General features: G+C 33.2%; 1 protein-coding gene across 2 annotated transcripts in view; it reads left to right on the top strand.

The window, feature by feature from the left end:
* Positions 1-901: 901 nt before the first annotated feature.
* Positions 902-6,000, top strand: part of CDH9 (cadherin 9) — a 136,066-nt gene continuing 130,967 nt past the window's right edge. Inside the window, exon 1 of one of the 2 annotated variants that reach the window (XM_078444577.2) lies at positions 902-1,338. The gene's annotated coding sequence lies outside the window, so the exon portion shown is untranslated. The remainder of the gene's footprint in view (positions 1,339-6,000) is intronic. The other variant, XM_078444580.2, reaches the window with a different exon arrangement.

Below are 6,000 nucleotides of genomic sequence, written 5' to 3'. Positions count from 1 at the left end.
GGATATGTAAAACTGTATTTTTTAAGTATTTGTTTCCCCTTTTAAGAAATGAACTTCCATAGTGCACATGCCACAAATAGGCGGCTCTATAATCTATACTTTATAGATAAATGTCACTGTTGGGGTGGGAGGTGGCAATTTTATTTTTATTTTCTATTGTCAGTTTTCCTTTGAAGCATCAAATAGGATATTGATATTTTTTGGCACTTAAGCTATTTACTTATTGTGACTTAACGAGCCGTTATAAAGTGAGCCATATTCCCACCGTGCATTTCATACAACTATTACTAGAACTTCTTTTCAGAAGGATTTATCTACTAATCAATATCCTTCTTATTGTGCCATTTCCAGAAGTACTAAAGAGACTTCTCTTCTGAAACAGGGTTTGACTCTCTCGTGTTTTACTCTCTCTAATAATGTACAGTGTATAACAGTGAATCTAACAGGTGGACCATGTAAGTTCTTGTGATGTGTCTATGGTCACAATTAATTTTGACCTTTCTGGACAAGGTGAACCCCCCCCCCCCCCGCAATTGCATTATCAAATAAAAAGCAGGGTTGCAGAAATTTGAAATTGTATTTGAAATCATTCCCTTGCTTAAAAAGAACACATTAGGACGTCAGTTATTAGATGTTTTTAAATCGCTGTTTTTGAAAGGTTATTTTAGTTTATAAACTCAGTGACAGATAACAATTCATTATCAATGATAAATGCGATCTGGATTCTTTCTCTTCATTTTCGTAAACTTGAAATTGTGGTACTGAACTGAAATAGGTAGTCGTGAATTCTGCAGGGACTGTAGCCAAAATTTCTTTTGAGCAGAAGCATTCTCCATGGGATACATGTTTTCCATAGATGATTTACAGGTTACAGACACGCTGTGACCTCTCTCCCAATTGCAAACAGATTAAGCAGGGCTGATTAACCGAGACTAAAAACACTGGGTTATTTTCTCCGGTGGGGGTCTTTGACAAAGCCCTCCTCTCTGAACCCTCCGACTTCATTCGCTTGCAAATCGCTGTGCCTGAACAGGTCTTCCTCCCCCAGCCCCAACCCTTGAGCCCTGCAGCGCCATCAGCGGCAATATCTTCCTACGTGAGGGACGTCTCTTATTAATCAGAAACGCTGAATGGAAACCAATCAGACAGAGAGTTTCTTTGGCTTCAGCTTCCTGCCTGTCTGAGTTAAAAGTGATGCTCGGAGAGGGAGGCACACTGAGATGCATGAAGCTTCAGCTGTGAAGATACTATAAAAAGAGAAGAGTAGGAACGAGACAGAAGCAACACCGGAATTGTCAGTGCCGAGCAGGGCTAAACTCAGTTCCGCTACTAACCAAGGTAAATGCTATTTACTTTACCTGACTATACAATCTATTCAGTTTTTGCTTTCTTATACTGAAGTAGTACAAATACTGCTTTTCTCCTAGTTGCTTTATTTTGCACTCTCTCTCTCTCCTTCCCTCAACATTTGTTGGGAAGCAGGTAAGAATTTATTTTGTAGTATTTGAATAAGATATTAAGATGCTCAGTGAAAAAAACTAGCAATGCTTGCTTCATATTTTACTTTTACAAAACAGATACCTATCTAAGCTCTTTTCATCGTGCTAAAATTTGCACATGGAGCATTATTATAAAAATAAAACTAAACTTCACATTGCGTTTGTTGATTTGGAGGGGTGTTGAATTACTCACATTAATGTGTTTATGTATGCTATTATTATATTAATTTGAAATGGTCTCCTGGCTTTCTCATAACTTTTGGTTCCAAAATGTGAGTCAGAACTGTCAAAAATAAAGGCATCTTTATTCATCATTGAATAAATAATTTCTTTAGTTTTAATATTAAAATAAAATAATATATAAACAGTACAAATAACACATGTAGAGATGGACAGACATAGGCTGTCAGGATTAAGGTGATCACTATACCTCACAAAGAAGATTTCTCCACATATTTATGGCTCTCACTCAAGTCAACATTCTGAATGCGCACCTCTGTTGGCTATAATTGCTCTCCATTATCACAGGCAAATGTATCTTAATAGAGTAAAGACTGGATGAAAATCACAGAAGGGAGAGCATCAAAGGCAAAATTGGCATGTTTTTTTGAAATGATATGGAAAATGCAATGATTTGATCAAGCATTGTTTTATTTTTCTTTGCATACTCAACATAACCATTCATATCAATTAAATTCTTAAGCACATTAATTTCAAAAAAAGCGTGATGAATTTCAACTACAAGGTTGTCAGCATTCTATAGTATTGACACTTAGATACTGGTAACAGTGTGTGTTCTCAGAATCTAATTTGAAAACCAAAGGTGCACTAAAAGAAAGGTGATCACCTGTAGTAAGTAGCTAAGTTCACATTTATTTGTATGATCAACTTTTGATGAGAATGTAGTGGACTATAGATCTGAGGAGAAATTGGAGGTCTTTTCTGAAGACCTGTTGTCATTTAATATTTTATGTTATAGACCTATGAGATTACTAATAATAAAGATATTTTTCCACAAGGTTTTCCAAATCTATGTAGCACAAAAAATTAATGATTTCATGACAGGAAAAAGTGGTAACTTTTGCGTGGCAGGAAGAAATCTTCATTTGGCTCTTTATCTATGGAATAAGAAGAGTTACCCATCTTCAGCCATAGCTGACTAAAAAAGAATTTGATCATTCAGTGCTCTTAACTGGAAAAGAAATGTGTTTAAAATCTACTGCATTCAGTGGAGAATAAATCCTATTTTCATTGCCTGCTTCATTGCCTAGGCGATGCTATGTCACATGTAGAACACATTTGTGTAACCATGAATCTGGCTAATCCAAGTTTGAACAGTAGGTCTTTTAAAAGATAAAGAAAATGAAATAGGACGTTGTTTCAGCACATAGTAGCAAAGAACTTAGACATAACAGGAGCAGCATGCATTTGTGGTCTTGGCATCAAACACAGGAATTCAACCGAAGTTTTCACAAAGAAAGAGTACGAAATAACTATATGCCCTTAATAGATGTATCCTGAGATGTTGAAATACTGTCAACTTTGTAGTTGCTTGTTTTGAAAAATGAGAAAATGTAAGGTAAAGTGCATGGTACGAGCAAATCTAATTTTGAGAATAATGAATAGAAAAATGCTTCAGGGGAAGCAGATAGTAGTATCAATTTGAAAGTAATTCTCTAACTTTAAGTCAGATAGATTTGGTAAGACTAACAAGACAAGTCATCTAAGATAACATTATTTTCTGGGATGAAAAAATATGCCTTTCCCTTTATTACATTAGCTGATAGCTTTTAAGATAATTTTGAAATGGTCTTGCATAATTACTCACCAATGTTGTATTCATTGCATATTTGAAGTAAAAATGTATTGTACCATTGCCTATGTGTAGCAAGATCACAATATCAAAGTTGGCTTTGAAATGATCTTTTTAAATGTTGTGTTGTTTGACTTGATACATTTCATGTTGGATCAGAAGCTCTTCTGAATGTCACCTTCCATGAAGAGATTTCATTTGGTATTTTCCTACAACCCCTGTATATACAAAGTTTAGTCTCTGAAGTGTCCCTTCTATAGTGCATTCACCAACTGGGATTTAAAAAACAATAACCGGAGAAATTTTTTCCACTGGCTTACCTCTCTTTAGACATAGTGATTTGAAGTACATACGCCTTTTCTATAATATTTGCACAATGTATAGATGGAGTTAATCAGAATGCTTTGGACAATGCTTCAAATTGTTTAACATAAAATATATGAGTAATATGGCAATATATTGTATGCAGGAAAGTGTAAATTTAGATGAAAGTTAATATAAAGAATACATGTGAATATGTCATGAATAAACATTGGCTGTAATTTGTTCTCTGTGAAAGTGAACAGTCTAAATGAATAATTACTTAGCATTAATACAGATGTTTCAATGTAATGGATCATTAGATTGCTATGTTCTTTAAGACTAATTTTGTTCTCTCAAATGAAAATTTAAATCTAAAGTATAAATAAATCTAACATTCGAAAAAACAGTGTGATAACTTACAAAACGTCCAATGTGATATTTTAAATATTTATATATTTAAAGTATATATTTATACTTATGACTTTGATATCAATACTTTTGATATTATATTTATAAAGTTATAAATATAATTTATATTACCATATTATAAGTATCAAATCAATAGTAATATTAACTGTAGAGTAAGTTTGTTCTATTGTCAAAACTAGACAAAAGTCTAGTTAAGTTCTTTGATATTTACTGCTTAAATTATCTACTTAATTAAAATTAAGTTTTCTCAAGAAAGACGACAGCATGTGAAATAGAACCAAAACCGCATTGGTTTTAACTAGCTTTGTCTTTACCTGATGCTAATTTGTAATAATTTTTCATTGTAGAACATCTTTCCTAAGGTAACATAATTTTGTTCATTGTATCTTGCATATTTGTTTTAAAAAATGAGTTGTGTCTTAAAATATATCCCCCCAAAGTCTCTTAATACCCATGATATTATCCTATTTAGGTGTTTAAATAAAACTAGAACTTTAGAAAAGGGATTTTAACCACCTTCAACTCTGATATTACATGAGAAAATGGAGGTTTAAAAAGATAAGATTATGTATCCAATGTTGTCAAATTGTATATTAAAATTGGCAACATTATGTGAAAATAAATAATGTTGACTCATGAAAATCATTTGGTATACACACACACATACACACAATGTTTAGTTGACAACAGTATCTCCTGGATTGCTTTAAACATTCTGAAAAAGTTTTTTTTTCTCTTATGAGTCACTTCAAATCCTCTGCCTGGAACCACCATTATCTTTATCATTAAAATATGGTAGGAAATGCACAGTGAGGTGAGTGTCTTTATAGCACTTTTATACATTTCCATAGCAGTCCTAATATGTTAATGCTCTTATCCCTAAATTTAGCACTAGTAAGAGATGGTCTTACAGCCACATTAAGAATGCAAAGTGCCTGAATAAAAGCATGATCTCTGGAGCCTAAGCAAGACATTTTATATTAGCACTACCAAGAAACATCTCCCCAAACATAAAAGTCATGATAATGGATCTTACTGCTTAGGAAGGGAAAATGGTAACCTCATAAGGTATTGTTTTTGTTGCTGTGAGGTGTGTGTGCATGCATGAGTGTGTAGGAGAGAAAGAGACTGGGAGAGAGAGACACACAGAGAGAGAGACAGAGACAGAGAGGGAGACACACACACACACACACACACACACACACACACACACACAAAGAGGGAAAGAGATTTATTTTCAAGAGGAAAGGTGGGGAAAAGGAGAACACCTAAATATTTTCTGAAAGTGACAGAGTTTTTATTTTCTTTTTTTCCTTTTCTGTGCTTTTGCATTACTTTGCCAAATTATAAATCAATTGCAGGAGAAATGAGTGCTCTTGTATTATTTTTCTCTTCAAGAGCAAGATAAGTCCTGGTCTTTCTAATTAATCAATGAAACACCAGAGTGTATGATTATTTCATAAGTATGAATTAAAAAGCTTGCCTTTCATATCACTTTTTGAGATTAGCTTTATAGTTGTGAAGAGCATGGATGACTTCATTAAATTTTTTACTCTCAACACTTATTCATCTTCTAATGGAAATAGCAGTGGCTAATAGTTTTTATTTGATTTTTGAGTTTAAAGTTGAATGTGTTCCTATTTAACTTTTTTTTGTTAATGTATTTAAGAAATAGATATACCTGACAGAATTTATATTAGAATATGCTAAGCTTACTATACTTTATTATTAATTAAGTATCCAATGCATAAAGAACTTTTTCCCCATTTTACTGAAACCCAATTTCAGGAAAGTCATAGTAATCTAGAAATAATATTCACAGGAAGCCAGTATAACAAGGGAGATACAACACGTGTAACAATATGTAGTCTAACAAATAAACACCAATAACCACTTCCTGTGACAAAAGACATGTGAAATATTCTGCTTTTCTAAAACTGGGACATCGAACCTGAA

The sequence above is a fragment of the Panthera onca genome, chromosome A1, assembly GCF_046562875.1.
Source record: "Panthera onca isolate mPanOnc1 chromosome A1, mPanOnc1 haplotype 2, whole genome shotgun sequence".
NCBI classification, from domain to species: domain Eukaryota; kingdom Metazoa; phylum Chordata; class Mammalia; order Carnivora; family Felidae; genus Panthera; species Panthera onca.
Note: the sequence above shows the minus strand (reverse complement) of the source record. Positions and strands in the feature narration are given on the sequence as shown.